This window comes from Nothoprocta perdicaria, unplaced genomic scaffold (assembly GCF_003342845.1).
Source record: "Nothoprocta perdicaria isolate Ctin4 unplaced genomic scaffold, notPer1 scaffold_435, whole genome shotgun sequence".
NCBI classification, from domain to species: domain Eukaryota; kingdom Metazoa; phylum Chordata; class Aves; order Tinamiformes; family Tinamidae; genus Nothoprocta; species Nothoprocta perdicaria.
Genome location: NW_020455683.1, coordinates 110,023 through 118,965, shown reverse-complemented (window position 1 = coordinate 118,965; position 8,943 = coordinate 110,023). Strand labels below are relative to the sequence as shown.

The following is an 8,943-nucleotide window of genomic DNA, read 5'->3' as shown; positions in this document are numbered from 1 at the left end:
AGAATTACTTACACAGTGGTTGATGCTCATAGTTACAGGAAAGGTATCATATGTGATCTCTAAAGATAACGTTAGCATCATGGTCACCAGGAGCTAAAACACCAAGTGGTAGCTGAATGATAAACCAGATGTGACAAGGTCCCTTGCGACTCATTTACTGTAAATGACTGTAATTTTGTGACTCATCTAACTATATACAACTACATCTCATGCAATGCAGTAGACCATCAGCTCCATATGTGAAAGAGTTAGTTGCATCTCTGTTAAGAATGAGAAGGAAAGAACTGTGCAATTGTAATATAATACAAGACTAACATAGTGCTAATAAACAGCCAATTTAGTATTCTATGAAAATCCATAGTAGACTTAAACTATTTTTAATGATTAAGCAAGCTGCCATTTTCATGAACTTTCACCTGCCATGTAATGTGATTAAAATGAGCTTTATGTTTTCTGTTTATGCCACTTCTAGGGAGTTTTTCCATTCACTGATGCTGGATCAGGCAGGATGTCTGGGGAGATGCATCTTCTGCCTTTTTACCCCAGAGCTCAGCTGCAGACAAAAATCCTATAAGGAGGTTTGGGTGTTCTATCTTGTTTAATAACTCTAAATCTCCCTAGGGGAGCAAAATATAGTAGAAAGGGATCAGCTAATTACAGCTAATTGAATTAGCCTAGAATGAGTGATTAACATAATTAAGATAGCCTGGTGACTGGTACTTCTATGGGAGGCATGTGTGATTGGATGTAGGAGGTGAAAAGAAGTATTAAAAGAAATATGGTAGAGCAATCTAACTACAGTTTTAATAGATTCTTTCTTGGCAAATATGTGTAAGGAAAAGTAGACAGGATTGTTTTTAAGCATGTAATGGCTGTAGGTAAGGCAGGTTTTACAGAAAGAAGGAAGATTGGAGGTTAATGCACTGGAAAGCTTGTGGTGTACAAGTAATGTGAAAGAGGTAAGTATACATGAGTTGCTTAGTAACAGAGAACGCGGGCTAGAAAAAAAGTTTACCTGTATATTARTGGAAAGGAGAGCAGATATAAATACTGAGTTATGTGCTGTTTTTGTTTGGTATTGCTATTCTTAATAAGTAGTTTGGGGTTTTGTTTTGTCTTTGTTTTAATTTCTCTCTCTCTCTTTTCCTCTCATTTCCCCTATCCAATACAGAATGTTAGCTTATGTTATAAAAGACAAATGTGTTTGACAGTATACCTTCTACCTTTAGACAAAAATGAGATTGCTTGTTCTCTATACCTCTTTTGCTGAGGTCTTTGAGAGTAATATAGTGAGATATAGATAGTGAGATATAGATATATATAGAGATATAATGAGATAAAGATATATGGAAAATTAAATAATAATAAAAAACAGAACAACATAGTAACATTTTTTTGATGCAAAAAGAATTTGAGGTCTCTTTCTAGTCATATAAAAAAAGGTTTATATGTATCTGCTCTATGCTTATTCTGATCACAGACTATCTCAGTGACAATGCAGAAAACACTATCCTAATTGGAGAAGGTAGTAATCCTCCCCTCCTAGCCTCCTGATTCCCRAGAACTTAAAAGAGCTATATGAAAGGATTTGTGAAAGTTAGAGAAAGGAAAAGAGACTTTAATCTCTGCATTTTTTTTCTAAAGCAATGGGGACTTTTCAYCTTCAGAGACAACAGGAAGAGGCCAGAATGTTTCAGAAGAGCATGTCTGAACTTCTACCATAACTCGTAGGAGTTTCCTGGGTAGTTCTTCCAGGAGTAAGCCTATGTTTAGCCTCTTTGTGTATTGGTCTGAAAAGTTTTTAAATGAGCTATTCATTTGTTTATAACACAAAGTATTCTAGACAGTTATTACAAGAAGATAATTTTAAAATAAGGAATAATTCATGTTGCACAGTAAAATTAGAAACACACTATGATCTTATTTTTTGTTTGATTTCTTTAAATGAAGAAGAACTGTCACAGAAAAAAAATATTTTCAGCATTATCACCTCATGTAATTCTTATGATGTTTCTTTACTTCTCTGATAGAAATTGGCTCAAGCATAATTAGCAATCTTACTCTTTCTCTGGAAGCTGAAAAGGTTTGCTGCACAGGTCTCTCTCTAAACATGCTAAAGATGCTGACTTCCTCAGCTATTACTGTTCATCTGTTTCAAAAAGCTGGTTTAATCTCCCCAGAGTCTGAGCCTCTCTGCTTTCTTACAGTGTGACTAAGACAAAATCAAAGGCACCATTACAGAGTGCATGAGGAAAACATCCTTCCTATCACAGAAGCTACTGCATAATAAATCTTTAATATGAGAGCTAACCCATCAATTCTATGCCTATTCCTGAAGCATCATTAAAAAGAGTAAGGGGATTATATTAGAATAGTAGAATTAAAGTGCTCTTTCTATTCACAGAGGTGTAACACATGCCTACTGTGAAGATACCATTAGGTCCAAAATGGAAACCATATCCATGGACTCAAAGATTTAACAGGTCAGAGGATTAAACCTATACTTTTATTTTCATTAGCATAATATAATTTTCATTAACTATATGGTAGTAATAATGAATGCATGGTTCCGCTATTCAAAACAAGAAATTGCTTGGAAAAGCTTGCAGGTTTTTTTTTTTTTCATCTTTGCATTTCTATAGCACCAATATAGAATATGCTCTATGCTCAGTAAGACTATCATTTCCACTTTTAGGAGGTACCCAAATAAATGCTTTCTGTAGTCCCTGGAAACAGATCCACAGCCATACTGATGGAGTGGATATTTGCAGGTGCAGTGTATGCCAGTCAAGTATGCAGCATAGTCATTTCTGTTACAACTAAGTTTATGTATTAGCTTAAATTTACTGAAGTTATAGTGAATATAGATTTTAATCCACTCTTCATAAAGATGCTATGAAAAATTTTTATATATTTCATATATATATATAATATACACACACATATATATATTTCTATTTCAGTGACCTTCCTACAAATAAAAGTTCAAAGTATTAGAATGACTATTCGAATGAAGCCTTAATTGTGAAGCAAGGGACAAGTATTTAAAAAAAAATAAAATAAAAAGACGATGATGACAACACTAAACCCGGAAAGTGATTTGATATCTGTTTTGGTGATCAGCTGCTAAAAAAGCCTGCACTTAGATTTTTGGTGAGAAAGAATTCAATAGTCCATTTAAAAGTTATATTACTGTGAAGTTTATATTTCTAAAATTATTAAATGTATTGCATGTACTAAAAATACAGCATTCTTAGAAATTATACTTCTAGTACTTTCATACAGAAAAATATCCTTATAGATATTATAGGCTTTGATATAAAAGAATTCTCATACAACAGTGAAAGTTGAAATATGAAGCAAGAAATATTTAATGGTATAGCTGTCATTTTCTGAAACTTATTAATCAAAATTCATATATTCATTTTTTTCAGACATATGCATGTTCAATAAAGTGGTAATAATCAGATTTGGCAGCAAACAAGCTGGATTTTTATAAAAGCCCAAACTCTTCATGACATAGCTACCAGCTGTACCGAACTTTTTTCAAAGGTTCATCTGTTTTCCCTCAGGAAAAGCCTAGGAAAAGAAACAGACCTAGTGGGATGACCTAAAGTCAACAGATCTGGTCTTCTGCAAATTGAATAACTGTACAATACTTTGCTTTAGTGGCTCATAATCACAATATTTTCCTCCAACCATTATAATTCCATTATAATTTAAAAGGGAAATGATGAGAAAGTAAAAAAAGATGATAAGCATTTTTATAAGTGAACCATTAACACTTAAAATAAAATTAAAAATGACTTTTCAACCACATAATTTGGGACATTCTGAGTTGCACGAGCATCTTGATGCATTTAAATTGGAAGTCTTCATAAGAGAGGCTGAGTCTTAGAAGAGAGAGTATATCTTTCCATTTTCCTCGGATAGTATATTTTTCCATCTTGCCATTAATTTCCATGGAAGACCACCTCCTCATGTATTATTGTCATGCTATCTTGAAAAGTACTTAGTACGGAAACCAGAAAAATAGTGAGTTATTTTCTAATTGTATTGTAACTCTTAGCTCAAATCAATGAGTTAAACATTAACATTAGGTCTGAGTTTCACCTGTAGCTTCAGGATGTCTACACTAGAAAAGAGAAGAGTTGAGATGTCATCTGCTGTCCAATGACTTCTGACCTCTTCCAAGGACTTCTAAAACTCTTCTGTAAGTAAAAGCTGGATCACAAAATAACTTTGGAAATCAAATGTCATGTGCGATATGGGACAGTGAAGTTTATGGTTTCATTCTGATAAATTATAAGCAAATATAAAACTGATGGAAGCAAATGATTTGAGAAATAGACTTGAAGTCTTTTTGCAATTCTTTAAAAATGCTAGCTATAAGAGTTACACTGGGAAAAAAAAAAATTGGTGCTATAGAAAATGATACAAGGAGAAAGGTGGCCTAACTTAAAAACAAATGGAGCAAAAAAAAATAAATCAAACTAATTACAATAAAGCTTTGAAGACTTAAAAAAAAAAAAAAGATAACAGTTGAGGTATACTGTAATTTAGACATGAGAAGATGAGAACCTAGTTTTTCTCTTTATCTTTAAAAGTCTCAGAATCCCTTTCAAGCTTTTTTTCTTTTTTTTTTTTTCTTTTTTCTCATCTAAACTACAGCTATTCTAACTGTTAAATATACAATTGTAGATCTGTCTCTAAGGTTAATGAAGCAATTTAAAACTACTTAATACTAACATTCTTACATGGCTCTTGAATTAATCCAACCATGAACTGAGAAAGCAAATTACGCTCTATGATGCAGTTTTATTTTATAATACACGCATTTTCAATTTTAGTAATAATATCAAATTCATTTTTTCATCATGCTACTTTTACACGTCTTGAGAATCTGAAATCCTCCAGCTGCTAACTCTGCTTCAGCCCATATCATTACTTTGATAGATCTTTAAAATTGACTTGGATCAGGCATAACAATTTGTGAAAAGAGAGCATTGAGGGCATATGTACATAYACACGCGCGCACACACACATGCATATATACACATGCTTGTGTATTTACACAAGAAAAAGGTTGAAACCTAATACAGACATCTCTTCTTTAAAGAAAGATTCATGTTTAAACATATTTTCCTCTAAACTTAAAATAACACAGTTACTGTTGTTTGACTTATAGTATGAGTTAGTTTAAGCTATGCAATGCAAATGTATAGCATACGAAAATTATATTGCTGAAAACACTCTTCTTTCAGAAGCACTGTGTTCCACATAGTTAAAGTTAGTTTTAAAGCTTTATGTAGTCTGGTGCTCTTATATAATATTGTGAAGTGTGCTCAATGCTAGCACAGATTATCTAAACTACTACTTTTCCAGTTTTAAGAATATTCTTCTCCTTCATTGCACAGGATGCATTCAGTGTGTTTTTCTCACTGAACTCTGGGTTTTCACAGAATATGCACTCTGCTGTGCTCACTCACAGCAGATGTCATAATGTCAAAGAGCTGTACTCTTAGCAGAGACATGCCAAACAATCTCTATCTATAAAAATCTCATGATTGCTCAGAAACAGAGAGGGATGCTAATATAAATAAAACTGTTCTGTTAAATCTCCAGAAATATGCAATAGTTACCAAACTCCTGCAGAGTGAAGACTCACTGAAGACTCCAGATACTCTGGTGAATCTGCCACAAATCTTGTCTGGCATCCTGGGCTTGAGGGTAATTTACCTTTTGAATTGAGCTCCAACTAAAAATTTCTTTGCAGAAAGTTAAACCAAGAAGAAAGTGGAAGTGAGTCTTGAAATTCCCACATTGCCATTCAGAGAGTTCATTATAAAATACAGCTGGTAGTCACAAGCATATACTTCATCTGGTACAATACACTATGGTTTTAATTCAATACAGTAATGAGTTAACTGATGTCAATATAATTGCTGTAACGGATTTCTTACTGTATGCTTTCTACAGAATTTATAGAACTTGATTCTTAAGTTAGCTATTAATAGTCCCCCAAAAAAGCTTTTGCTACTTGTATTTGATCAAGTGAATAAATTGCAGTCCTCCTACTTGAAGTTCTGTGCCTGTGTCCAAATAGGTGCCTTCCCTGACTTGCAATTTATTTAGCATATCTGAACTAATTAAAATACACCTTATCTAACTACATTATTATGTCTGGGAAGTAATTTTATAATATCAATAAATGAGTTGCCATCCAGGCATCCAATTAAAAATTCACTTTAATGCTGAAATTAATTTTCAGAATGAAAATAAAACTGCTGATAGTCTTCTTTAAATGAGTGCTTCTGAAATAAAGTATTCCATTAACCTTACTTTAGACATATGTTTTTCTCAGATGAAACTTTGATAGTTAAATAAAACCTGTTAAGGAGAAAGAAAACTTTGTGACATTTAAACAGGTCCTTCCTTTTCCTAGATACTTGCCAACTCCACCTTATTTAAAGCAGGCCGTCTAAAATGAATGCTGCTTTCTGAGTAAGGAAGAAATCCAGAAATTCTAAGCGTATAAAATTTAATCCAGAAAATATCTTGATGATACAAGTGTGATGTTATTCATGACATGAATATATGTGAACTGCTTGACATACTCTTTGACATCATTATCAAAGCTGTTACCTAATATTAGAAACTGCACCTACTTCTGTTCTATTTTCTAATTTTTTTCTCAATAAACAAATAAATCTTCCTCCATGTATGACTTGACTGTTTGAGTAGGTTTTGTTCTGACATGACTCAGGACAGGATGTTGGGATGTCTGAGTTAAAGCAGAATGCTATACATAAACTCTTGTTTGTAATTAAAAAAAAAAAAAAAAGAAAATTCTGGATAAGTAAATTCTTCCATATGATTATACCAATTAGACAATTACAGGACCATTAAAGTTCAGAGCAGATCTAGTAGATAAAGCTATTTGTTTTCTTTCTCTTTATAACCACTGAGCTAGGTTGTCTAAAATTTGTAAATCCCTTTCTATGATCTGATCCACTAGAGAAGTATTCCAATATTAACTTTCTCCTTCGAGCAAGACAGGAAAGTAACAGCGACACAACGTTTGGAGTAACTAGGAATAAAGTTTGATAAAATGAGCACGTGCTAAAAATCTTTGCAGAACTGTTTCTAAAGAAAATAAATGAATTGGAAAGATCTGATATTAAATAACTTTTTAATTTATTGTAGTTGAGAATGTAAAGAAGATGAGGCCAARCTCTTCTCAGTGGTGACCAGTGATAGGACAAGGGATGATGAGTACAAGTTGAAACACAGGAGGTTCCATCTCCATGTGAGGAGGAACTTCTTTCCTGTGAGGGTGACAGAGCCCTGGCACAAGCTGCCCAGGCAGGATATGGAGTCTCCTTCTCTGGAGGTCTTCCAAACCCACCTGGATGTGACCTCATGAAATGTGCTCTAGGTGTCCCTGCTGGAGCAGGGGGGTTGAACTAGATGATCTCTAGAGGTCCCTTCCAACCTCAGCCACTCTATGATTCTGTGATATTCCAAGAGGGACTTTGTAAGGTTGATGGGAGGCTTGGTCTTATAGCAAGTCTTCCAAGAAACAAGTCTTACATGAATAGAAACAAGTCTTACATGCTTTCCTCTTGAGGAAAGCATTTCTGTACCGCTGGCTCAGTGTTTGAATACTATACAAATGGTGTTTTTTTGTAGAAAAACTAAAAATGGAATGGGGTGTAATTACATGAAATTCTATGAGTTGACAGACTTTGGCCTTCGTACATGAAAAAATGACTTGAAGGAGCTTGAGGTTGATAATCAAAGAAAAAAAGAAAAAAAAAGGAAGAGGCAGAAAAGCAAATATGAGGTTAAAGTACAGAAAAACACAAACTAAAAGTCAAGGGCAAAACAGATGAGGTTAAAGGAATTGCAAAGAGTGAGAAGGGGGTGGTGGGAGAAAGAAAGAAAGAAAGACAGGATCCTCAATTGGGAAGTTAAAGGAATTGATAAGCAGGGATCAGGAGATATGCCTGAGGAAACAGAGCAAGAGAGTTTTATTAGAAAGAAGATAGCARAGAAAGGTCTGAAAGTCTAATGTCAGAGAGACCTCCATTAAAGGACTATAGGGGGACAAGGGGCAACACAGAGACCGAGTCATAAAAAGCAGTTTAGGGAGAGAAGGGTTGTGATGGTCACAGCTGAGACAAATTGGGTTGGGGAAAAAAATGTGCAAGGCCTATGCTTAAATGAGAAAGGGACAATGAGAATCAGCTACAAACTGAACTCTAAGGAAAATGTACAAAATGGGGCAGTAGAGGAAACAATTTCAAAAAATGAGCACAAATGAATGTCCAGAGCTTCTTAGAAACAGTGATTTGGGTTTTCTATAGGGCACATTTTTCAATATATCCTATCCTCCTAGAGTCCCTTGGGAACATAAAAGGATTCATAAAATGGTAAGTCAGAAAGGCACTTCCAGAGGCACCCCAACTTAAGCAAGGTTAAATACAACGGGTTGCTCAGGTGTTCTTCTAGCGTCATCCCAGTATGTCTGAACACTGCCTCTGTATTCCTGCTGGGTGACCTGTCCCTGTTTGAATTTAGCCAAGAGCTTCTTGAATATCCATGTGGGCATCCTGACAGCTTTGCTTTCTTTTTATTGAGATGGACCACTCTAGAGATTGCAGAAGGTGAATGTTGAAAATCAACCAGCCTTCTCAGACCTCTCTTCTTCTAGGTCAATATCCTATTGGATTCTTCCAAGCAGATTCCYGAACAGATCAAAGTTTGTTTTCCTGAAGGCCAGGGWTGTGATCCTGCTTTTCTCCTTGTTTCTTCCTTTCAGGATCCTGAAATTCAGCATCTCACAGTTACTGTAGCCAGTATTGCCCCCTGACCACCACATTCCTCTTCCTTTTCTAGAACCAGGTCTAATAGAGCACCTCTTCTCAACAGCTCCTCATT

The 8,943-nt window shown here is 34.7% G+C and overlaps 1 long non-coding RNA gene across 2 annotated transcripts; it reads left to right on the top strand.

The window, feature by feature from the left end:
* The first annotated feature begins 832 nt into the window (after positions 1-832).
* On the top strand, positions 833-6,061 carry LOC112953305. Of its 2 annotated transcripts, XR_003250562.1 has the most exons (5): positions 833-959; positions 2,405-2,483; positions 3,435-4,213; positions 5,626-5,688; positions 5,777-6,061. It is a non-coding gene; the product is annotated as an uncharacterized LOC112953305 (long non-coding RNA). The 2 variants fall into 2 exon arrangements; XR_003250561.1 differs by having other exon boundaries at positions 5,626-6,061.
* The last annotated feature ends 2,882 nt before the right edge of the window (positions 6,062-8,943 follow it).